General features: G+C 40.9%; 1 long non-coding RNA gene and 1 pseudogene across 1 annotated transcript; one reads left to right on the top strand and one right to left on the bottom strand.

Moving 5' to 3' along the window:
• Nucleotides 1–6,510: 6,510 nt before the first annotated feature.
• Nucleotides 6,511–7,909, bottom strand: LOC125723891 (uncharacterized). The gene is made up of 3 exons (XR_007387021.1): nt 7,811–7,909; nt 7,585–7,724; nt 6,511–6,640 (listed from the first exon to the last, which is right to left on the bottom strand). It is a non-coding gene; the product is annotated as an uncharacterized LOC125723891 (long non-coding RNA).
• A 14,773-nt stretch (nt 7,910–22,682) lies between these two features.
• On the top strand, nt 22,683–26,855 carry LOC125723841 (cytohesin-2-like; annotated as a pseudogene).

Raw genomic sequence — 26,855 nt, 5'->3', positions numbered from 1 at the left:
AAATACTATTAATGAAGTAGCCGCCATAACCTTTTGCTTTGTATGAAGTGTGCATACAAAACACAAATAATGCAGTTGTACTGTTATGTATATAATTTAAAAGGTATACTTGCCAGCAAAAGATTGAGTTAATAAAATTAAATGAAAAGTATTAAGACCCCTTGTCATTCATAGTATTATATACTTCTTAATTTTACAAAGACTTTTTTTCTCTCATATATTTAAGTTTTTGAAGTTGATAATCTGGAAAACTGCTGCTTGGGATCAACTATCCATTCTTGACTCTTGGAATAGGAATTGAAGTCGAATCAAACAGCCTTACAGCACCCTCTTGTGACATACAGTAATATGGAAAACAGAACAATTACTAACTGAACACAACATCCCCCCTTTACTTATGTATTCTTCTTCCTGCAGCAGCACTGTATTCTATAAAAGACACGCCTTACCTGTAACATTTCTTCCTATAAGGTCATTACACCCCAGACAAAAAATAATGTAAGTTCAACAAAAAACATTGTGCTTGTGCCTTCCTGTAAGTGCACAACTATTTCACTATGAACTGCCTGTTTTGCTTCCAACAGAAATCATTTACAATTAGAAATGTTCCATTCACTGAGGACCACAGTAACAGGATCTATGAACAACTGTTATATATTTTACACTGAATCTCTCTTTTCCTTTAAGGTATCTCTTTCTAACCAGAAAATCACGCTCAGAACATGCATTTCATTTCTTTGTTTAATTCTGTGAAGTTCCATAGTCCTTGAGCCGATGATGGTTTGTGTGCCCTGGCTGCACAGCTTCCAGTTCCTTAGGCCATTCCAAGCTCAACTGTTCTTTCAGGACCAGTCTTTGGCAGGGCTGGAAATTTGGAAAGTCCACTGGGTACTGAGACCAAATGGGCAGCATGCCATGCTTTCCCGTCAGCCAGGATGGGTCTCGATGGGTGCAGAGAATTTCTGATGCCCTTTTTGCACATGCGCTGGTTTCCACAGCCGCACTCTGTGCCCTTCTCTGAATGAGGGAGTGCGAGCTCCCTGTCTTGCATCACAGTACTGTTTCATGTGAGATTGGCAAAGAGACACCCAGCAATGCACTTTATTATCATGTCACTTAATTATCACTTATGCCCCTTCAGTATCAGGCCAAGTACAAACACTACACAAGCAGAGTATTCTGTGGGGAAAGATTAATGTCCTCAACTGCTGAGAGCAGCGTGCTGGTGATGCTCTGTGCTCATTACATCTGTGAGCTCATTACTCTGTAGTGCTTTTCAATGCTGCATTGAGCAGCTGCCAGGATGTTATGCTGCCTCTGAGGATAACTGTTTGTTTAGAAGTAGAATAATTCAGAATAATTCAGAAGATGGATACAGATTTTCTCTTATGAAACAAGACACTGGCTCACTCATAATTGTCCAATAAAAGGTAAGGAGCATTCCTATTGAACAATCATGACTTCTAGCTTAAGTTAACTCCGCTAACTGAGAAATCCTGCTTAGTGGAACACCTCCCTGGTCAGAAGAGAACAACTACAATAACCAAGAGTCACTACCTGGCTTCTGGTTATTGTGCATTAGCTCACAGCTCAGACTGGGAGTCATTTCATAATGAATTGACTCCTCAAGACCAAGCCTTGCAGTGGACTGCAAAGCATCCAGGGACACTGCGCAGCACGTTAAAGGACAGCTCTTATGGAGTGACCACTAAACGTAAAAGTGGAAAAATAAATCATTTAAAAATTTTTAAATGAATAGTTAAGGAAGATGTAGCATTTGATTATGTCCATGCATTTTATAATCTATTCAGTACAGGATCATAGGGGAGTCACAATAGGACATACTGTAAGGAAGGGGAATATTCTGCCAAGAAGGTCAGTGCATCATAGGACTCACTGACAGACACAGACACACACAGGCACAAGGAAACAAGCAGCAGAACATGCATATCACATGCAGAGCTCAGCCATGATGTTAAGAGCACGACACCCTGAGCCAACAAGCCTGTAGGACCTAAGAACAAACTTAGATTTGGGTTTAAAGTGTTCTATCTGGGATTTTCTTGCTGTTGGTACTACAGCCAGACACACAACAGTCTGTAGTCATGATCCTCGTTCCCCAGTAAAATACTCTTATTTTCTTTCATGCGTACTTTGACAAAGACACCAGCTTAATACAATGCATAAGGCTCACAAGTTGAAACTTCAAGAATAGGCACAGACCATGACATCACCTTAAAACCAGCTTGGAAGGTGATGAAATTGTAACCTGGCTGTCTTCATCGCCTAATTTAATCCCCATCGTTAACTATGGGGCCTTAATGTAGCATAAGATTAACCACGATCACAAACATTACACTTCTCAGAGTGGCATCTGGGAGGTTGTCCTGCCTGCTTGTGAGTGTGTGTGTGTGTGTGTGTGTGTGTGTGTGTGTGTTTGTGTGTTTGTGTGTGTGTGAACTGATACCAGGCTCATGATGGTCATTGACAAGAAAGGGCATTAAACTTGGCAAAAGGGACCGCAAAGAATGGCAGATTGTTATTCTTTATATAAATTCAATAACTAACTAAGCCTTCTTTTATTATTGCTTCTCTTAAAAGAAAAGAGAGAAAAATCCATCAGTTTCTTTTGTTTTCGTTTGTGACTAATTTTCTCTAAAAAAGAATTTACTTTTAGCAAGACAAAACTTCTGAATTCATTTTCCCAGTCTGTCAGTTTGCACGCACACACACACACACACACACACACACACACACACACACACACACACACACAGTCAAATGCATTCATACATGTATATATAATATAATCAGGAGTGGTACTTTCACCACGATATGTCACCCATGTCTTCGAGTAGTGAACCAGTTTTCAATACAACGGTTAAAAAGGCTCAAACCTTCAGTGCCTCGTTGTGCCATCTCTACCAGTGTTTTTTTTCAACAGGGAAAATACAAGTTGTATGCTGGCCTTAGAAGCACAACTTAAAAGAATAGCTGCCATGCTTCTGCCTAGCATGGCAGAGGGAGTAAAATGGTATGGGACTGCATTGGTGCTGGTAAAGTGGGTGATTTACACAGAGTACAAGGTGCAATGAACCAGCAAGGTTACCGCTCTGTTTTACAACTCATGCCACCCCCTGTGGTCAGCACTTCTATCAAGCAGCAAGGCTGATTCAAAGCTGGTGAAAGATGAGGAATCCAGAGAACTGTCCTGCTTGACTGGCCTACAGAATCATCACATCTCCAGCCTATCAAGCTCATGTGAGACCAGCTTCACCATGAGGTCAGAGAAAATACCAAGCCAGTCCCACCTCTGGGAAGAGCAGGATTGAAATTTCCCCTAATATTGTCATAAACGGACAGTTCTAATGGCAAAGGACTGCAAAGCTGTAATTGCTGCAAATATAGTTTTCATACAGATTGATTAATTGAAAATGAAGATGAAACTTATTGCAATATTTATTATATCACAAAGCAGAAGGTAGCAGGGAAAAGTAAAAAAAGAATCACCCCAGATGGGACTTAAAACCACGATATCCAGCTCAGAAAGTCAGGGCTGTGGGCATTTGGCCAGTGGGGCAACCGGCAAACCTGAGCTTATGACCGGGACACTTGACTCACAATGGAAGCTCAGCAAATTATAAACAAGCCTACAAAAGTGACATGAATGGATCTGTGTAATCTATGGTAAAATGCATCTTGGGGCTGAGACATTAACACTCACAGTCCAAGAGAAGATGACATCCATTACTGGATCTCAGTCAAATGCGCTCATCGAATTTCCGCTATGCCTTTGGCATTTAATGTTTTTACTTAGCTGAAGAGCTAACTGCAAACATTAATTGAATGGGAAAAAAAAAAAAAAAAACATTTGCATTACAGCAATACGTCACACATGACTATGTAAGGGAATAGATGAAACCCTGAAATGCCGAACCTGAACAAGGTTTTCTGTATTACATTCATAATCCTTTGGATCATCGACGACTGTTCAGCAATAAAACCAATAGGTAATGGACACGATCCACTCACCTACAGTAGAGGGGAGCTTCTCCAACTGCAGTCTGCTATCACCTCAAGGCCGGCAGTTGCTCTTCCTCTGGAGTTTCGCCTGAGTAAAAGAGGTAGGCAAGGAGGTGTACGCTCCAAGCTGAGGAGGAGACCCTTCAGACCACCGCTACACCCCATCCTACTGGCCAATGTATGTTCACTCCAGAATAAAATGGACTTATTGCATGCCAATTGTCGGGTGGATCGGTATCACCTATGTTATTGTCCTGACTGAAACCTGGCTTGATGACACCATCTCAGACTCTGAGGTTAGTCTCTCTAATTTTATGATCTGGCAGACTGACAGGATGTCTCAGTCAGGTAAGAAGTGGGGTGGTAGGGTCGGCATATTTGTCAACGAGCGGTGGTACACGAATATTAAAGTACACCGCATTATTTTGGACACCTGACATGGAGATGCTGATTTTATCTGTACGTCCCTTCTACCTTCTGCGGGAATTCCCTACTGTAGTAATTAGCTGTGTCTACATTCCATCAAGCACCAACACCAAGGCAGTGGCGGAGCTAGTGTGTGAGGACGCCAGCTCCATGACGGCAAGATATCCCGACGCCCCGGAGTTACTGCGAGTGATTTTAACAACTATAATCTCAACGCTGTTTTGCCATCTTTTTATCAGTATGTGGATATTCCCACTAGGAAGCTTAATACTCTGGACTTATGTTACAGTAACATCTCTGACGCCTTCATCGCGCGTGTACATCCTCCACTTGCCCACTCTGACCACAATGTTGTCTTCCTGCTACCTCACTGCAAACCAGAACTGAAGCGCATTAAACCGCATGTGCACCTGGCCACCCTCTGGTCGGAGGGGGCAATTGAACGACTATAAGGTTCACTTGCATGTACAGATTGGGACATTTTCCAGGGTGATCAAAACCATAAAGTTTCTGTAATTACAGACTACATCAAGTTTTGTATTTATTCCAATATTCCCACCAGAACTGTCTGGGGATATCCTACCTACAGACACAGTATTACTTCCCATGTTAAGCACAGCTTGAAGGAAAACACAAAGCATTTCTATGCAAGGACTGGTCTTCTGTCCAGTCACTCAGTAGACAAGTAAAGAATGAGATAATCAATGCCAAACTCAAATATAAGAATAGACTGGAGCAAGAGTTCAGTACAATGAACACCAAACAGGCCTTTTGGTTACTCACTGGTCAAATACCCTACCATGACCTTCATCCCATAGGCACTGATCTTACAACTTTTGCTGACTCCTTAAACTCCTTCTATACAATGTTTGATAAGCAGGACTACTCTGCTGTCTGTGAGGAGCTGCTCAATGACCTTCCCTCTGACGATCCTACAAACCCTCCCTTTACTGTAGAGGACATGAGGCAGCAGCTAAGCAGATGCAAAGCTGGCCAGGCCGCCGGGCCTGATCGTGTACCAGCTAAAGTTTTGAAGCTATTCGCCACAGAACAAGCTCCCATCCTTCATTCCATCTTCTGAAACTCGTATAGATTGGTGACCATTCCTACAATTTGGAAAACTTCTACCATCGTCCCGGGTGCTAAGAAACCTCGTCCCTCTGAGCTAAATCATTACCGGCCAGTAGCACTCACATCGATAATAATGAAATGCCTAAAGAAAATTATACTCCATATCATCCAGCCAGCTGTCAGACCGCAGCTGGACTCATACCAGTTTGCCTCCTGGGTGAAGAGCAGAACAGAGGATACTGTAGTATGTCTCCTCCACTCCCTTCTCCAACACCTTGAATCTCCAGGCACCTTCGCTACTGTCCTATTCATTAACTCCAGTTCCGCTTTTATTATCATTCAACGGCACCAGATGATCAAGAAGATTCTTCAATTGAACATATCCGCATCTCTCATCCGTTGGGTCCATAATTTCCTCAGCAATAGACCACATATTGTAAGGATAGGCACAGCCAAATCAGCAACTGTGATCAACAACACTGGACCCCCTCAAGGGTGTGTCCTCAACCCCTTCCTCTTTACACTCTATACCAATGACTGCATTATTTTTCTAACTTTTTCAGTGTAAGATGAAGTTACTTCAGAAAATGTACATTTTTTCTAACCCTTTTCACAAATATTTACAAGGGCTGCCAATAATTGTGGAGGGCGCTGTAGCTTCTCTAGCTATATTTTTATCAGTGAGCTCCTTTGCCTGCAAGTTTTCTTTTACATATTCTGCAGCACCACCTCCCTTCTTGCTTATCTGGTCCCTACTATGTAAATGATTCTCACTGACTGAACGACATTGAAATAATTGCTGTAGTCATGTTACAGTTTACTATGAAATGTTTCTGTGCAACAGGTCAGCAAAAGAAATGGGTGTGCAGAGGCCTAACAGTGAGGATACGTAAAGACCACCATCCTCAGCCTCAGCAAGTGGTCCATCAACGTCAAGCGGATGACAGTGAACAGCAAACCACAGTTCTGCCAACCATAGTTACCCCACCAGCTTGGAGGGAATCTGTGGCTGAGGGGATGAGGAGATCCACGGGGCGGAAGGACCCATTCTCTGTGCCTGAGTACGAGATCCACCACTGGTCCGGAGTGAGATACTGGTCACGACAGCCAGAGAAGACATCTGTAAATGAAAAATCCATACTGGACCTTTGTAATGCCCTGCAGTCGTTTACTCTCTCTTGAGGGGGAGCATTATAGATTTCTAAGGCTAACAGGATGTCCAACACCCAGAATTGTATTTAAACCTTTAAAATTATAAAATAAATTCAGTCTGATATTGTGTCAGCCAAACAGTGTCATCAATGTGCATCATAAATAAAACACATAGCTTATGGTGGACCTAAATTTTCCAAACAAACCAGAAATCATATGAATCATGTCAGTGCACTTTGTACTGAATTGCTCAGGTATAGTGATGTATGCAGGGTTTCATCTATTCCCTTACATAGTCATGTGTGACGTATTGCTGTAATGCAAATGTTTTTTGTTTTTTTTAACTCCCCATTCATTTGTGTTCCTGCCACTCTATAGCTAAGTACAAACATTAAATGCCAAAGGCATAGCGGAAACTCAATTGCCGCATTTGACTGAGATCCAGTGATGGATGTCATCTTCTCCTGGACTGTGAGTGTTAATGTCTCAGCCCCAAGATGCATTTTACCATAGATTACACAGATCCATTCATGTCACTTTTGCAGGCTTGCTTATAATTTGCTGAGCTTCCATTGTGAGTCAAGTGTCCCGGTCATAAGCTCAGGTCTGCCGGTTGCCCTACTGGCCAAATGCCCACGGCCCTGACTTTCTGAGCTGGATATCGTGGTTTTAAGTCCCATCTGGGGTGATTCTTTTTTTACTTTTCCCTGCTGCCTTCTGCTTTGTGATATAATAAATATTGCAATAAGTTTCATCTTCATTTTCAATTAATCAAACTGTATGAAAACTATATTTGCAGCAATTACAGCTTTGCAGTCCTTTGCCATTAGAGCTGTCCGTTTATGACAATATTAGGGGAAATGTCAATCCTGCTATTCCCAGAGGTGGGACTGGCTTGGTATTTTCTCTGACCTCACGGTGAAGCTGGTCTCACATGAGCTTGATAGGCTGGAGATGTGATGATTCTGTAGGCCAGTCAAGCAGGACAGTTCTCTGGATTCCTCATCTTTCACCAGTGTGCTTTGAATCAGCCTTGCTGCTTGATAGAAGTGCTGACCACAGGGGGTGGCATGAGTTGTAAAACAGAGCGGTAACCTTGCTGGTTCATTGCACCTTGTACTCTGTGTAAATCACCCACCTTACCAGCACCAAAGCAGTCCCATACCATTTTACTCCCTCTGCCATGCTAGACAGAAGCATGGCAGCTATTCTTTTAAGTTGTGCTTCTAAGGCCAGCATACAAGTTGTATTTTCCCTGTTGAAAAAAACACTGGTAGAGATGGTACGAGGCACTGAAGGTTTGAGCCTTGTTACGTGCCGTAAGGTTTGGGGGGGGATTGTCCTGATCGTTGTCCGGCTGCCTTCGTCTCCGCCTCCCGGACCTGGCCACGCCCCGAGCTATACGCTACTTCCGCATTTATGATTTAAAAGGCCGTGGCGGGAGAGTAGCGGCAGCTCTGCTCACAGTTGGTTGTTGCGTTATTGGTTTGCTTGTGTTCTTTTGATTGATCGTGTATGACAGTTTTGGTTTTCCGGTTTTCGTCTCTTGCCTTATCCCTCTGTACCTTTGCCTATGGTTTTGACTGCTTTCTGGTTTGTGATCTATTGCCTTCCTCCTGACTCCTCTCTTGCTTCGCCCCTCGGATACTGTGTTTTGGCTTTGGTGTTCTGTATGTCCGTTTCTGTTAAGTGCGTAGGGAGTGACGGCTGTTTTGTTTTGCGTACGTGTTGCTTATTCTGTGTTTTGGTTAGGGAGTTAGGATTAGTCTGTGTCATTTTCTTTTCGTTTAGAGTTAGCTTAGTTTGGGACGTGTTCGTTAGTGGTGTTTTGTTTATTGTTTTGGCGGTGTCACTCCCGAAGTCTGTTGCCCTATTGTGTGTGAAAGTCTTTGTGAATAAACATAAAAAAAATACAAAAAAAGATCCCTTTGTCTCCCGTGTTCCCTTTTCCCATACCCTGGTTGTCTCGTTTCCCCCTCTCCTTTCCCTTTACCTTTCTGGCGGTCCTCAACCCTAGACTGAGGATCGTAACAGCCTTTTTAACCATTGTATTGAAAACTGGTTCACTACTCAAAGACAGTGCACATGGGTGACATATCGTGGTGAAAGTACCACTCCTGACTATATATATACATTTATGAATGCATTTGACTGTGTGTGTGTGTGTGTGTGTGTGTGTGTATGTGTGTGTGTGTTTGTGCGTGTGTGTGTGTGTGTGTGTGCATGCAAACTGACAGACTGAGAAAATGAATTCAGAAGTTTTGTCTTGCTAAAAGTAAATTCTTTTTTAGAGAAAATTAGTTACAAATGAAAACAAAAGAAACTGATGGATTTTTCTCTCTTTTCTATTAAGAGAAGCAATAATAAAAGAAGACTTAGTTAGTTATTGAATTTATATAAAGAATAACAATCTGCCATTCTTTGCGGTCCCTTTTGCCAAGTTTAATGCCCTTTCTTGTCAATGACCATCATGAGCCTGGTATCAGTTCACACACACACACACACACACACACACTCACAAGCAACTAGGACAACCTCCTAGATGCCGCTCTGAGAAGTGTAATGTTTGTGATCGTGGTTAATCTTATGCTACATTAAGGCCCCATAGTTAATGATGGGGATTAAATCAGGCGATGAAGACAGCCAGGTTACAATTTCATCACCTTCCAAGCTGGTTTTAAGGTGATGTCATGGTCTGTGCCTATTCTTGAAATTTCAACTTGTGAGCCTTGTGCATTGTATTAAGCTGATGTCTTTGTCAAAGTACGCATGAAAGAAAATAAGAGTATTTTACTGGGGAACGAGGATCATGACTACAGACTGTTGTGTGTCTGGCTGTAGTACCAACAGCAAGAAAATCCCAGATAGAACACTTTAAACCCAAATCTAAGTTTGTTCTTAGATCCTACAGGCTTGTTGGCTCTGCATGTAATATGCATGTTCTGCTGCTTGTTTCCTTGTGCCTGTGTGTGTCTGTGTCTGTCAGTGAGTCCTATGATGCACTGACCTTCTTGGCAGAATATTCCCCTTCCTTACAGTATGTCCTATTGTGACTCCCCTATGATCCTGTACTGAATAGATTATAAAATGCATGGACATAATCAAATGCTACATCTTCCTTAACTATTCATTTAACATTTTTTAAATGATTTATTTTTCCACTTTTACGTTTAGTGGTCACTCCATAAGAGCTGTCCTTTAACGTGCTGCGCAGTGTCCCTGGATGCTTTGCAGTCCACTGCAAGGCTTGGACTTGAGGAGTCGATTCATTATGAAATGACTCCCAGTCTGAGCTGTGAGCTAATGCACAATAACCAGAAGCCAGGTAGTGACTCTTGGTTGTTGTAGTTGTTCTTTTCTGACCTGGGAGGTGTTCCACTAAGCAGGATTTCTCAGTTAGCGGAGTTAACTTAAGCTAGAAGTCATGATTGTTCAATAGGAATGCTCCTTATCTCTTATTGGACAATTATGAGTGAGCCAGTGTCTTGTTTAATAAGAGAAAATCTGTATCCATCTTCTGAATTATTCTGAATTATTCTACTTCAAAACAAACAGTTATCCTCAGAGGCAGCATAACATCCTGGCAACTGCTCAATGCAGCATTAAAAAGCACTACAGAGAGTAATGAGCTCACAGATGTAATGAGCACAGAGCATCACCAGCACGCTGCTCTCAGCAGTTGAGGACATTAATCTTTCCCCACAGAATACTCTGCTTGTGTAGTGTTTGTACTTGGCCTGATACTGAAGGGGCATAAGTGATAATTAAGTGACATGATAATAAAGTGCATTGCTGGGTGTCTCTTTGCCAACCTCACATGAAACAGTACTGTGATGCAAGACAGGGAGCTCGCACTCCCTCATTCAGAGAAGGGCACAGAGTGCGGCTGTGGAAACCAGCGCATGTGCAAAAAGGGCATCAGAAATTCTCTGCACCCATCGAGGCCCATCCTGGCTGACGGGAAAGCATGGCATGCTGCCCATTTGGCCTCAGTACCCAGTGGACTTCCCAAATTTCCAGCCCTGCCAAAGACTGGTCCTGAAAGAACAGTTGAGCTTAGAATGGCCTAAGGAACTGGAAGCTGTGCAGCCAGGGCACACAAACCATCATCGGCTCAAGGACTATGGAACTTCACAGAATTAAACAAAGAAATGAAATGCATGTTCTGACCGTGATTTTCTGGTTAGAAAGAGATACCTTAAAGGAAAAGATAGATTCAGTGTAAAATATATAACAGTTGTTCATAGATCCTCTTACTGTGGTCCTCAGTGAATGGAACATTTCTAATTGTAATTGATTTCTGTTGGAAGCAAAACAGGCAGTTCATAGTGAAAAGGTTGTGCAGTTACAGGAAGGCACAAGCACAATGTGTTTTGTTGAACTTACATTATTGTTTTGTCTGGGGTGTAGTGACCTTAAAGGAAGAAATGTTACAGGTAAGGCGTGTCATGCCCGGCTCGTCCGCTCCTCGTCTGTGCCACGCCCCCTGATTACCCACGTGTATTTCCCTGATCGTCTCCAGCTTTGTCTAGTTACTTTGATTAGTCCTGTGTATTTAAGTCCTGGTCTCCCCGGTTTTCCTTGTCCGTCATTGATGTTTGTAGGTGTGCTATGTTTTCCAGTCCTCGTTCGCCCATTAAATCCCTGGTTTTGCCCCGACTTCACCTGTCTGCCTGCTATTTCCACGCCTGCCCGCGATTGTGACAGCGTGTCTTTTATAGAATACAGTGCTGCTGCAGGAAGAAGAATACATAAGTAAAGGGGGGATGTTGCGTTCAGTTAGTAATTGTTCTGGTTTCCATATTACTGTATGTCACAAGAGGGTGCTGTAAGGCTGTTTGATTCGACTTCAATTCCTATTCCAAGAGTCAAGAATGGATAGTTGATCCCAGGCAGCAGTTTTCCAGATTATCAACTTCAAAAACTAAAAAATATGATAGGAAAAAAGTCTTTGTAAAATTAAGAAGTATATAATACTATGAATGACAAGGGGTCTTAATACTTTTCATTTAATTTTATTAACTCAATCTTTTGCTGGGAAGTATACCTTTTAAATTATATACATAACAGTACAACTGCATTATTTGTGTTTTGTATGCACACTTCATACAAAGCAAAAGGTTAGGGCGGCTACTTCATTAATAGTGTTTCTTATTGATACTTTACAATTCCGTTCTATTGCCCAACTCCCAAAGGATCATACATTTTTATTAAAACATAGTAGTCTATGGAAATGTCAATACTAATCATACATTCCAGTGACATAACTAAATAGACATATGTTGACACACAGACACAGATAAAAACAATTAAACTCCCTCTATGTGAAAATGACATGTGACACACGTCCTCAATGTTAAAATCCATGAGTGTAAAAAATGACCATCGTTGCTAATGTTATATCTCAGGTCTCAGATTACTTCGTTAAGTGTCAATTAAACTGAAAAAAAAATCACAGAAAAAGGCAAGCTTATTTGCCGACATTTAGTAACCGACAAGCTGATTAAGGAGGACTAAACCTGTACCTGGCTTTCCTGTCAGCTCCTTGGGGATGGCTAATCTTCAAATTTTATTAAAAATACTACAACTTTATTTTGTGCCTTGCTTAAAGTAAAATATCTCCAGACTACTAAATACCGCGTTAATGGTGACATTTTAAACTGATTCGCTTCTTTCGCCTCACTCTCCTCTATGTGACGGGTGGGCGTGGTTGATCTAGCCGGCTCCCGATTGGCGGGTATTCGGTAGCTCCTGTGTCATGTGACTGGTAGTAGCGTAGGCAGCACCACCATAGATTTGAAACCCTGTATGCCGATACGCGATGTTGGCACGGTAATTGTGAAATAGAGGATTCATAGATATGACTTAGTGAACCGACTATTTTCGAAACTGCAACAACATGAGGAATGTTAAAACTAGAAAACAGGGAACCACATTTCACAGGTAAAAAAATCTGCGGTACGGTCAAATAAGATACATTACATGTTTACTAGCCTGTGACACTGACGGGATACTAGCATTAGTTTTTGTTGAGAATACTATGAGCAGTACTACATAAATTTGGGGGGGGCAGTAGTGGTGGGCTTGTTTATTTATTCTACATAATTGTAAGATATAAATGCGTTAATTAGTAAAGAAGTTATGGCCAAAAGATCTTTCCATCTACACCCTGACATGTTGCTTGTTTATGTCTAATTATCGCTCTAAGATGGTGGCGCTGCTGACACGTTGTGGAAAAGCTAGATGAGGCATCTAGGCTTTCAAATTCATGAGCACCACGATGTACTTCGTTTAAATGGGAGGTTCACCCCAAAACTATAAAAAGATATTTTAGAGGGGTCTTAATGTTATCTATTCATCAAAGTTCTGCTGGGAGTTGTTCAGGTTTGGAAATATCAGCCGTAGAAATGTCGTGCTTCTATCGAAGTACACTACTCGTATCACTGTGCATTAGACACAAGCGCGAGCTCCCTGGCGATATCTGCTGCGCAGTGATATTATTGGTGTGTGGAGTCGGGTAGAAGGAAATAGTTCGTATATTAAACTGCTCGCGACGAAGTCTGTGGATTTTCTTAACCTGTTCCTGATTTCTGGTAAGAGATATTGCTGTTGAATTTTTCAAATACGTTGTTCTGGTGCTTTAAGTAGTGAAAGCAAAATTGAATCTTATTATATTGCTTATTCATTAATAAGTAGCTATAACATGTATACTGCCAAATGTTTTGATTTAATAAATATTTAAAATTAATAAATATTTCAAAAATACTTCAACATTTAAAATAGTTCATGATTTTCAGGAGCAGTACAGTGGTTAGCACTGTTGCCTCACACCTCTGGGTTCGAGGTTCGAGTCTCGGCATGGGTCACATGTGTGCGGAGTTTGCATGTTCTCCCCATGTCGTCGTGGGGTTTCCTCTGGGTACTTCGGTTTCCCCCCACATTCCAAAGACATGCTGAGGCTAATTGGACTTGCTAAATTGCCCGTAGGAGAGCATGTGTGAGTGAATGGTGTGTGAGTGTGCCCTGTGATGGGCTGGCCCCCCATCCTGGGTTGATTGATGGATGATTTTCTGGTCACACCGCCCCCTCAGAGCCCACCAATCAGTGACTGTCTCATAGTGTGATGTAGTACACAATGTCCGCACCACCCACTTTTCAGTGAGCAGTAAAAACACACCAGCTTGTCTCAGCGGACAGCAGCTCTTATCAGATAAGGGGAAAAGGACGAGATATCAAAAGTAAAAATAAATATATCACATTTGGTTAACATCAAATGAAAACAGCCCTGCAATAATATATTGGATTCTAGGATATCACCTATTAAAAGGGTGAATCTATTCTAGCAGATCATAAAAATCCAATTATGAACAGTGAAAATTGGCATAATAGGTCCCTATAAACGACAGGTTTCTGTCCATGGTGCTGAAAACCAGGATTGGCAGATTTTAAATTACAGCGATTCCCCCACTATATCGCGGATTTTCCTCTGATGCCTCACGATTCTCTGCGTATCCCGTACATTGTTTGTGGTCCGATTGTTTTCGTTTTGTTCTAAGCCCTACGATGGAAGACGTTGACCATTCAGGAGAAGGTAAAACTTCTGGATGTGCTTCGGGAAGGAAAGCGTTATGCGGACGGCGTTCGCCATTATGGTTTGAATGAATCAACAGTACGCTACATGAAGAAGGATGAAAAGAATGTGTAAGAGCCATATATGTTTTAATTTTTATATATTCCATTACATATATAGAGAGAAAGTTGTGTGTGTGTGTGTATATATATAAAAAATTATTATTTTATTATTATTATTATTATTATTATTATTGTTATTATTATTATTATTATTATGTCACTCATATCCTTAGCCCGACATACAGATATATGTGTTGTTTTAATGAGTTTACATGTGTTTAAAGCATGTGGGAGGGGTATGTTAAGGCTTAAACCTAAAAAAAAATGTATATGGTCTTTCTGTATCGTGGATTTTCACCTATCGCTGATGGGTCTGGAACGCATCTTCCGCGATCGGGGGAGGGTCAAATTTACCTTTTTAACCTGATTTAACTTCAACCCTCTTATTTAGTTAACAGAGTGTGCGGGGGGAATACAAAGGATTACAGTGGGTAATAGGTGATTTATATTGACCTTAATTATCACCCAAGTGACTCTGGACAATCAGCTCAATAATGCTTCCCAAACGTTTCTCTCTTTTTCACTAGTTACACTTCATTACACCAAAATCAAGGAAGAATCAAATGTACAAGCACATTATACAAAATATAAGATGCAAACACATACAAAAATATTTTGTAAAAACATTAAAAACAGATTAATATATATTGTGCAATTTGAAACTTTACATTTAGACCTCACTTAGAAAACGCAGGTGATGACCAGCCCAACCAGCAGTTCCGTCTGGTTGTACAGAATACCTACTCAATTAAATTTTGAGGTCATGACTAAACTAAATTTCAGCTCTGCCTTTAACATCAGCCGTTAGATGAAACTGATCATTCCAGAGGGAAATACAGTGAAGCCATGAAACATACTAGATGTAAATATATTAATTTTCACATACACTTGAGCTCAGTGAATTCAAGCGCGTCATACACTGTAAAAAAAAAAGAATCCACCAAAAAACGGTTTTAAGTTAATGGACTCTTCCTTCAATTTACAAATATTGTATATTCAGTTTTCCACAGTTTCTTAAATGATAGTTTATTTTCATTTTTAATTCTTCATTCTGCCAATGCAGATTTGTTTGTTTAATAAATGGTGTTGTTCATAAAAGTACAAGTAACAAGTAATTTGAGAATATAGTGATTCACTACATTGATTATTTTTCATAACTCAATGGCCCATAAACATACAGTTATCCATCTGAAGCTGGATTTAAACCAGCAAACTTTGGATTACAAGCCCAAATACTTGAGCTACTGAGCCACACACTTACACTGACTCAGCTTAAGTTGCAGAGACACAGTGCACTTTCTGTTGGATGTCAGACAGAACGGCAAAGGACCCCTCACTAACAGGAACCTAAAACACACAAACACTTGGGAACACTTCAAATGCGTGATCTGACTCTGCAGGGGGAGAACATGTTCATGTGGAGTCTTGGCTTTTCACAATGTTTCATTCCTGCTTATAGCGAAGGTTTTTTTTAGCCGTCGTCACTCTAAGGTTGCCCATTAATGGTTTGGAATTGGGAATGTAAAGCTGTTTTGTTAGCATGTCTGCCTTACAATTCCTTTACTGTAAGTCAAGGCCTGCTGGAGCTCAATTCTGCTTCATGGCGCTTGTATTTACTCTTTATTTTGTATTACATTATGTGTGAGACTAACCCCTTTGTCTACCTCTCCATTCCTCCTGTCGAGCTCCATACAGAACTAGTGGAGAAAAGGGGTGCTTGGAGGGGGGACGATATCTCTGGATGCCCACTTAAGAAAGATCTGCGTTACCTTCCAATACACCTTCCAAACTTAAGTGGATTGAACATGGGTGCTGTTGAATTAATAAAAAAAATGCACTGTATTAAAATTATTTTGTTTATATAACATAAAATTGAACTATAAACATGAAATTTAAATCTGTTGAGTTTATATATTGACAAAATAATAATTCAGAATTTTGAACCCTCATTGAACAAAATTAAACCTAATATGGACAAATGGAAAGCATTGAAATTATCCTTATGGGGGGAAGGTTAATGTTACTAAAATGGTTGTGGTGCCTCAAGTTAATTATCTCTCTATGATGCTTCCATTTAATATTCCGGAAAGGATATTTGAACAGTACGAGAGTATAGTAAAAGATTTTTGTTGGGAAAGAATAAACCTAGGATTAAAATTACTTCGCCCAGAGACAAGGGAGGTCTAGGATTGCCAGATGTTAGATTATATAGCATGTCATTTGAAATAGCCAAACTCTACTATCACTGGAAGAATGTGAATTCTGATGTGGACTGGATAGCTATCGAGAGCAATTTGGCTTCACTATTTCAACCTCTGCACATTCTGTCACAATGGGGGGACAATATAAGAAACACAAACCCGATAATATCTTTTTCGAGGAATATATGGATCAAAATACATAAGAAGCTTAAAGTATCACATGACATGCAGCCATATTCCTCAATTTGGCACAATCCTCAAATACAAATAGGAAAAAGTATGGAAACAATGGCAACCCAAAGGGGTGAAAACTCTTTGGGATTTATTCGTAAATGGGATGTTTATGTCATAATCAGACTTAAAGAGTAAGTATGATGTAGGAGGAGGAGGGAGTTTTTGGAAGTTTTTGCAACTGAGGCATTGAGTCACAAGTGTTAAAATGCAGAAGATGAATGGTCAAGAATACTTTCTAGAGTGGGGAAATATTATAGGGAAGTAAAAGGTAAATTTATTCAGTATAAAATTATACACAGATAGTACTGGACACTAGTTAGACTAAATAGAACTGGACTAATTAATACTGATCAGTGTTGGAATTTTAGAAGGCAGGTGGGGGTTTATTTACACATGCTGTGGCAGTGCTCTCAGGTATATCCATTTTGGGGTAGAGTTCTTGGTCTCCTGGACAAATGGCTAGGCTTTACTTTACCCCGCAAACCTGACCCTGTCTGCTAGGAGATAGAGTGGAATTGCCAAAGGTGAATAATAAACAGTTTAAGGCTGTGATGGTGGGACTCATAACTGCCATGAGGGTAATATTAAGGCATTTGAAATCCTCAACAATCCCCAATATAAAGGAATGGACCGATGAGATGATTAAGGCAGCTTCATATGAAAAAATGTTGGACAGACTAAATGGGAAACGAGGTATAATGAAAATGTGGGAATGTTTCTAGGGCCATGTTTTTGAAGGATAAATGGCTGGGAGGTTGAACTAGTGATTGGTCATATTGTTTTATAAATGTGAATGGCTGAAGTGTATTATATGAGAGTGCTGTAACTTTTTGGTTTGAAAAATAAGAAAAATTTGAATTACAAAATAAAATGTTCTTAGAAAGTAATTTCATGTAACCACTAGTCTTAAAATTAATTACATCCAACGGTACATTTTTTAGTGTAGGTAAGTAGATGGATCGATAAAATTAAATAATTATTACAAATCACAAATAACTATTACAGTCATGGCCAAAAATATTGGCACCCCTGCACTTGTGTCAAAAAACACACCCCTTCTCCTAGAAAATTGTTGCAATTACAGATGCTTTGGCATTGTCATTAATTTCTCTTGTTGGCACTTGAAGAAAACAAAAAGAGGAAGAAGGAAAAACAGGAATCGGAGACATTCCACGCAAAAGGGCACCTGCCCTTCTCATATTGTCTCAAAAACCCAAAGCCAGTCAGAGTGGTCTGGGGGTGATTGTACACCCAAATACGCCGTCAGATCCCAACTGTTACAGGCCTATTTCTGTTTTGCCATGTATTTCCAAGGTTCTGGAAAAACTTGTAAATGGTCAACTCACCGATTATTTGGAAGCACACAATATCTTATCACCTGTTCAATCAGGATTTAGAACTGGGTTCGGGTGTATAACAGCTACTCTTAAAGTCTTAAATGATATCTATTCTGCTTTGGATTCTAAATTATACTGTGCTGCTATTTTCATTGACTTGGCCAAGGCCTTTGACTCTGTCAATCATAAACGTCTTATTGATAGGCTACATGACACAGGCATCTCTGAAAAATCCTTGTCTTGGTTTTCCAATTATCTTACCGACAGAGTGCAGTCTGTAAAATCTGAACTACTCCTTTCCCAGCCTCTCCCAGTCACCAATGGTGTCCCGCAGGGATCAATACTTGGACCTACACTTTTCTCTATTTATATTAACACTGTTGCTAATTCGGTTACGGACTCATCTATCCATCTTTATGCTGATGATACAATTCTTTATTCTACAGGTCCTTCCCCTGCTACAGTCTTGCAGCAACTCCAACTTAGTTTTAATAGTTTGCAACAGATTCTTTCCAATTTGCACCTCCAGTTAAATACTTCCAAAACTAAAGTTATGTGGTTCGGTAAAAAAGGTCATATTCCATCAAGCTCTCCAGGTATCTGTTCCCTAGACGGGACACCACTGGACCAGATTACTGAATACAAATATCTGGGAATTTGGCTGGATAATACTCTATCTTTTTCAAAACACATTGACAATTTGCAGTCTAGGATCAAATTAAAACTTGGGTTCCTTTATAGAATGCGTTCTGCATTTACATCATCTGCAAGGAAAACTCTGGTTCAAATGACAATCCTTCCCATGTTTGACTATGGTGATGTTATTTACAGATCAGCATCCAAAGGCCTGCTTCAGAAGCTCGATGTTCTTTATCATTCTGCCATTCGGTTCATAACAAATGCCCCTTTTAAAACCCATCATTGTACCCTGTATTCTTCTCTCAACTGGTCTTCATTGTACACCCGCCGTAAAATCCATTGGCTTATGATTATTTACAAAACTCTCGTTGGTTTTTCCCCTCCTTACTTACAGGATTTGTTACACTTTTCTACTTCTGTGTATAATACTCGATCTGCTAATTTGATTCTGTTGACAGTTCCTAAGGCTACTTCTGCATTTGGCCTGTCGTCTTTTCAGAACGCTGCTGCTAGAGATTGGAATGACCTGCAGAAAATGTTAAAACTGGATAATTTCATTCATAAATCAGCTTTCCAATCTCGGATTTCAGCTTATTATAAAGACGTGTGTCGCTGTTATTTAGACTAGCTGCTCCAACTCACTGCTGCTCTTTTCATTGCTGCTCCAACATTCTTATTGTTTATATAATATTTTATGACATTTTTCCGTAAATATGCAACATATTCACTGTTTCTCGCTTCATTTCTTTCTTTATTTATCTATTATTACTATTATCATTATTATTTATTTTTTCTATTTTCTTTTCCTTTCGTAAACTTGTATATTGTATATATGTATTTTTCTTAAAATGTTTTATTTTACATTATTTTACATTTCTTTTTAAAGGCTTTGCCCTTTCCAGGCCACAGTTGTAAATAAGAAACATGTTCTTAATCTGTCTTGCCTGGTTAAATAAAGGTGAATAAAAAATAAAAAATAGGCCATTTCATTCATGTTGATCTTAGTCTTTCTCATGATGGTGGGTAAATCTGGGGTGGCTCTTGTGGTCCTCATATGAGGTCTTTGGTGCACATTAAGTGAGGCAGATACAGGCCACCCATTGTGTACTTCTGTGCCATTTAAATGGGCTTGCAATCTGAAGAGGTGTGAGGTCACAGTGATTTAACACTGGTCCACTTTTTCTTATGGCCTTGAGCCAGGTCATGACAATATCTTGTGTAGCACTAATGACGTAATGGCATCTGCTCATGTTATCTCATAACTTGAGGCTGTTTGTGCAGCACAACCCACACGGCACCAACAAGACATTGAGAACAATCCCAGCAGCCCTCGGCTCTCTTACCCAATGCTGTTATAAGGGGACCAAACTTCTTTAAATTTCGCTTCCACGGTGGCTTTTGAAAAAAATAAGCAAATCACGCAATGCTATTGAAATTATTAAAACATAGAGATTAACAGTCAGATATGTTTTGTGATTTTAAATGAGGAAGTAATATATTGGATATAACATGAATGTATTTCTTATTTCTTTTTTTTTGGGCTTTCTGTGGTGAGAAATGAAAGCTACAGGCATGTAAATATTGCTTCCTGTAGTAACTTGTAAAATGTTCCTCATTGTTAACAATCACATTACATGTGAAGGTGTCAGTCAGTGGAAACACATAGTGAGGCACGCTGACCAGCCATTGTATTCGTTCAGGACCAGCCCATCAAGTAAAGGTTTCAGCACCACGGACAGTGACCTGTGTTAAACTGACCTCAGGTTCCTACATTGGCTCTATGGAATTTTCTGTAAATAATTAAATGCCACTGGCCCCCTACATGCGGAAATGTTTCCCCCTCCCCCAGACTTCTTCAGAGAGCTTTGGAGGACATTGTCTGCACGCTACCAGAGGCAACTAAGAATGTGCTTGAGTTAGGAGGAGGCAGTAGGCCCCATTTTTCCCTCCTGCTGTAGAGGGTCATCGGGAGGAGGTGGGTTTGCTGCTCTCTTTCGTGTCTCTTCAGCAGGTGGCTCTTAGAGATTTGTCTGAGAAAGGTCTGTACCAGGCTTGTGTTAAAGTGCTGCATTTTCGGGAACTGAGTGGACTGGCGGATTCTAGGTGGTCAGGTTTGTTGAGGCCTGGATCTTCCCCGCGGGGATGTTGGAGGTCCCTGTACAAGCCCCCCATTGAGAATGGTGATGCACATTGATTCCACAGGGTGGGAATTGGTTTTCTTAGCTAATCTGTTTCTTTAAAACAAAGAAATGGATTGTTTACTTGTGTTTTTTATTCTACATCATAGATAATGTGAACCTTCATATAAGTAAGAGGTAATATTTTGCTCAGTATCAGTTCAAGTTCAAATACTTCAGGTTTTTTATTTGACAAAACACATAAAATTGTCATGCAAAGTCATTGATTTATTTTTAAAACTATTGCACTGTGATATATTTAACATCATATTTTCTGTTCTGCCAAATCTCTTATTGACATCTTAGTGGTTTTCTAACAGCTTGTGGTGTCACATGGTGGTCGAAAATGATATTACAGGCTTTTGTTGAAATTACCTTAAAATTCATCTGGAATGTATTGATTTATGCTGTAATTAATGATGCAAATTAACACAGATGGGGCCATTTTGACCCCATTTTGATGTTTTTGAAGAGGTAGACGGGTCCAGTTGGCTGTATTAGTCAGAGTGCTAAGAAACATAGTGCCAACAAGCCCATGGCCCCTTTTCATGTAAAACTTCGTACAGGAGGCTGTTTGTGCAGTTTAGTGCCTTTGTTAGCCTCGGCTCCTGTAAATCATATAAGCACACCCACCACACCCCCAGGAGCATTCCGCGTGCCCCCACCGGCCAACCTGCTTGTCCCCCCCAACCCACAGACCGTCTGTAGTTCTGAAATTTATCCACATGGCTGCTGACCAAGTCTAAGGTAAAATTTCATAAATAAAATTTTCAGTAAAATACAATTTTTTCCTCTAATCTGGGAGACAGTGCAGAATTATTGGAGTCGGTCCTAACTCTGTCTTGAATATGTACCCAGCAGGCACCTAGGACTCGTATCTCCCTCTGAGAATTTCTTCTAATGCGCTCAGCAGCAGAAATTCTCCATCCTAGATGAGCCTGCAAAGTTCTGTTGAAGTCAAATATACTTTAGTCAAATAAAGGATGAGACAATTTACTTAAAGCATGATATAGTTCATATTGCTCTTCAGGCTTCGTGATTAAATATTAAAATTATGGAGTACAAAGTTGTACATGCAAAGAAAACAATGCACAGTGGCAGAGTGCCTGGCCCAGAGGGTCTAATGGAATTTATCTTAATGTCTTTATTCGATTTTACTTTAATTTTTACCATATTATTCATTGTATTGTTCTTTCGATTTTATTTCTATTTTATTATTGCTAATACACCGGATCTGAGTGCCTCATTTTGTTCCCTTCATGTAGAACACGTTTTGTAATGACAATAAAACATCCTTATCCTCATCTAAATCACACTGTCTAACTACTAACCTGTTTAAATAATATAATTGAATCTCAAAGGTTAATTTTCACTCAATTTCCCCCTCAGCCCAACAGTACCACAAACACCCAACATGCACGGAAATTTTCTCCTAAGTTGTTTTCCCTGCCTGGAACAATACCACAGCAGTCACATGGACTAATGTTTCAAAACATTTCAGAAACCTTGCATTGAGACTTGAGGTGTTTAGAAGGGATCAGTCCTGGGTGGCAAAGTTGCCATCACAAAGGTTTTTGATTAAGGGATTCATGATGCCAGGTAGCCATCTTTCACAAGCTGGTGGCCTGTGCCACTGATGCCTTTGCTTTGGTTTTATATGTCTGTCCTGGTTTGTGTTCTTGCCACTTCAGGTTCCCTGGTTTTGCTCTACATTCCTCGGTCCTCTGCTGTGGAGTCTACCTTCTGCTTCACCTCATTCTGGAGTCGCCCATCCAGTCAGCGGCCCATGTCCCCCTGGTTCCCTGTTTCCAGAGGTTGGTATGTTAGTCTCCGGGGCCAGGGGGCAGAAATCTGCCATGTTGGATGGGTGGCTCAGGTTGGGGTGCTCCATCATAGACTGGTACATGAAGGATTATAAATGGTTTTTAACCAGTATGTACCGAGTGTGCGTCGTGACGAAAAGAATGTCATGGGAACATTTAGGACTGACTGCAGTATTAGTTCAAAGCATGATTGTGTTTTTCTTAATTTTTATTGATTTATTTTTGAATTATTAATTTTCTAAAGTAACTTGATTCAGTTAAAAGGGGTTTGTCCATTTGCTTTAGCAGAAGTTCGTGTAAGTATGATGTTCACCTTCCCTTTTCATAGTCTAGTCTTTGCCAAGTTTTATACTTATTTCCCCTGGTTAAGTTAATCTGACTTGTGTGTTTAGGAGGGTCATACAGGCTTTTTGTTTGTAATGGAAGCACAGGGTCTGTACTTGCAGCTTATTTGCCATGCTAATGGAAGCATTTTACCTTCCTCTCTAATCTCTTTTTTTCTTGGCTCTCACTGCAGTCTCCTCTATGCCAGGGTTTCTCAAGCCAGTCCTTGGACCCCACTGCAAAGATCCACAGTTTTGCTCTGTCCAAGCTCTCAGCACAGCAGTAAAAGGTGACTGTTTGGTTCATGCATGCAGGGATCTGGGACAGAGCAAAAACGTGGAGCTGTCTGGTGGGCTGAGGAATGAGTTTGGAAATGCTGCTGTATGAAGTATTAAACCATTTGACCGGTTGGATAAATGTTAAAATGTTTTCTCAAAATATAAAAAGAGATAATCTTCTGTTTTGCGTCTCATTACAAGCAAACTTGTTTTTTGTTTTTATGTCATGTTAGTGTTTATGTTAGTATTTGATATCTAATTTTCAGTCTTCTGGCAATATAATCTGGTGAATGGGGAAAGACTTCCAGCAGGGGCTCCGGTTTCCTCCCACAGTCCAAAAGTGTGCAGGGTAGGTTAATTGGCAAATCTGAGTTGTGAGTGTTTGTGCCCTGCAGAGTGTTGACTCCTGCCCAGGGTTGGTTCCTGCCTACGCCTGTTGTTCCAAGGACAGGCTCCGGTCCCCCCCGCGACCTCAGTTTGGCTTGCTGTCTCCCCGCTTGGTTTTCTTTGGTTTACGTCTTCACTAGTCCCCTCGTTGCTTTGACTTGTGTGTAAGTTATGTATGTGTGATTGTATTGCTGCATAGGGAGTGACTGCTATTTTGTTTTGCAAGTGTGTGTTGGACTCTGTTTATTTGGTTAGGGAGTGAGGTGGAGTGTTTGTCTTTTGGTTTCCTTTTCTTTTGCACTTAGGTGAGATTAGCTGTGGGTCGCACTTGATAGTTGGGGATTTTGTTTGTTATTTTGGCTGTGGTCACTCCCAAAGTCTTTTGCACCGGGTTATTTGTTCAGTGTCAGTATTATACATGAAAAAAAATGAAAATACAAAAAATATCCTTTTGCCCACTGGTGTTCCCTTCTTGCCCTCACCCCGTTTGTCCCTTTATCCCATTCCCCTTTCCCGTGAATACTGTTACACTCCAACCCTAGACAGGATATCAAAACAGCATCTTACCATGAGGGATATTAATCATTGACCTTTATCTTTGCTATTTCAGAAATCCGTATCTGCTACCTTGTGACTGGAAGTATACACTGTAAAAAAAGGTAAAATTTGTCACAGTTTTAAACGATTTTATATCAGCCAATTTGACTACAGTATAATTATTTTTTTCCTCTTATGTTAAATGACAGAAAAGTTTTATCAAAACTACATTGCATAACTGGCATCGTAGTACTGATTAGCACCGATTCAGACATCCCGATGAACAAATATGAAGTTCATTTAAACTGTGGTACCTTAAATCCGTCAAGTTACCTCGATAAGCCAGTAACCCTGATTCGTAGTATAGGCCACTGATCACAAGCACTCTGTGTAAACGTATTGTTTAACCGGCGCTGTTGCATTACCAGGGTGAGAGGTTGACTTGCTGGTTAGCTATAAAAACAGACGTTAGTGCAACTCCACGTTAATGGTGCGGTCATCATGGCTTATAAATGCTTATTATCGTTCATCATTGTTTGTGTCAGTAACGATAACATAAACAAGGGTAGGCACCAGGAGAACATCATTGGCTCTTGCATCGATTACTTTTCCCGTAACACCCTTTAGATTGTTTCCCTGAAGGGCAGCAAACCGACAATTTCGGTGTGATTGAGCTGATCACGTGTGCATGGGGAGGGAATGCGGACCACATGACCTTCCCGGCGAGCTCAGCACATCCAGCATCGCTTCGCAAATACAATCAAAATGTTTTATCTTTATTCACACTTTCTATCTTTATTTATTATCTCTACGATCTCACTGCTGGACGAATGCCTGGCATTCAGAGCATTCTTTATTAGCCATTTGCCTTTGGATGCAGTTTATTTGCATGCCCCAAAGCTTCCAGGCATCAGTAATTGCTTCCCACGTTACTCCGGTCCTGGGGTCTTCTGTAACTGCCCTTTGGGATTACATATATTCAGCATATGCTTTTGTCCGAAGTGATGAGAGTTTGGGGTCAGAGCACTTGGGTCTAAGGGACTTGCTCAAGGGCTTAACAATGTTACGATTACTCTGCCATGGGAGTTGAACCAACAACCAAACTGGCAGAGATGGCCAACCTGCTGAGCTCCACACCCGCTGATGATCTCCTTTTCCTGTCTGCTGCAGTCTCCATGGACCTGAGTCCAGAGAAGCACTCTGAACTTGAGGACATCCGGCTGAGGAGAGGAGCCCTTCTGCTGGAGATCCAGAGGCTGCGGGAGACGCTGAGAGAGGCCCTCATGGAAGTGGAGGGCCTTGAATCCAGCACCAAACGCAGCCAAATCTTAGAAAAGAATAAGCATGTCGCCATGGGAAGAAAGAAATTCAACATGGACCCTAAGAAGGGTATCCTGTTCATGGTACAAAACAATCTTCTCCGGCACACGTCTGAGGACATCGCCCAGCTCCTATACAAGGGAGAGGGGCTGAACAAAACAGCCATTGGGGATTACCTGGGTGAGAGAGACGACTTCAATATCCAAGTCCTCCAAACATTTCTTGGGCTTCATGAATTCGCAGGGTTCAACCTGGTACAGGCTCTCAGGCAGTTCCTCTGGAGTTTCCGTCTGCCAGGAGAAGCACAAAAGATTGACAGGATGATGGAGGCCTTTGCGCAGAGGTACTGTCAATGTAATCCTGGAGTCTTCCAAAACATTGACACCTGCTATGTACTTTCATTTTCCATCATCATGCTAAACACTAGCCTTCATAATCCAAATGTGTGAGACAAGCCCAGTGTGGACAGGTTCATCTCCATGAATCGAGGAATCAATGATGGAGGCAACCTGCCAGATGATCTCCTCCGAAATCTTTATAAGAGCATAAAGAATGAGCCATTCAAGATTCCTGAAGACAATGGGAACAATGCCTTCTTCAACCCTGACAGAGAGGGTTGGCTCTTCAAACTGGGAGGAGGACGGGTGAAAACATGGAAAAGGCGGTGGTTCATCCTGATGGACAACTGCCTTTACTACTTTAAACATACTACGGATAAGAAACCCAGGGTGATCATTCCGCTGGAGAATCTGAGCATCCGTGAGGTGAAGGATCTCAGGAAGCCTAACTGCTTTGAACTGTACATCCCTAACAACAGCAGACAGCTGATGAAAGCCTGAAAAACGGAGGCGGACGGCCGCCTGGTAGAGGGCAATCATGTGGTGTACCGCATCTCGGCGCCAACCCCTGAGGAGAAGGACAAGTGGATACAGAGCATCACTGCTGCTGTGAGCACTGACCCTTTTTATGAGATGCTGGCAGTAAGAAAAAAACGGCTGAATAAATAAATAACGATAAAGACTGTGTGAATATGGTTGGATGTGCTATTGCAGAAAGTATTTATTTCAGAACAAGGAACTTTGCACAAAGTAATGTTTAACCTTAAGGTAGCATGACCGAATACCAGGTTTTGTTTTGATGCGACATATTGTTCACTACAGATTTTATCATCGAAATGCCCTGTCCTTTTTTTGTATAAATGTTAAATTAAATGTTATTTGCACTGTATTGCTGA

Source organism: Brienomyrus brachyistius, unplaced genomic scaffold (genome assembly GCF_023856365.1).
Source record: "Brienomyrus brachyistius isolate T26 unplaced genomic scaffold, BBRACH_0.4 scaffold52, whole genome shotgun sequence".
Lineage (NCBI taxonomy): Eukaryota > Metazoa > Chordata > Actinopteri > Osteoglossiformes > Mormyridae > Brienomyrus > Brienomyrus brachyistius.
The sequence above is the reverse complement of the archived record's forward strand: the minus strand, read 5'-3'. Positions and strand labels throughout refer to the sequence as shown.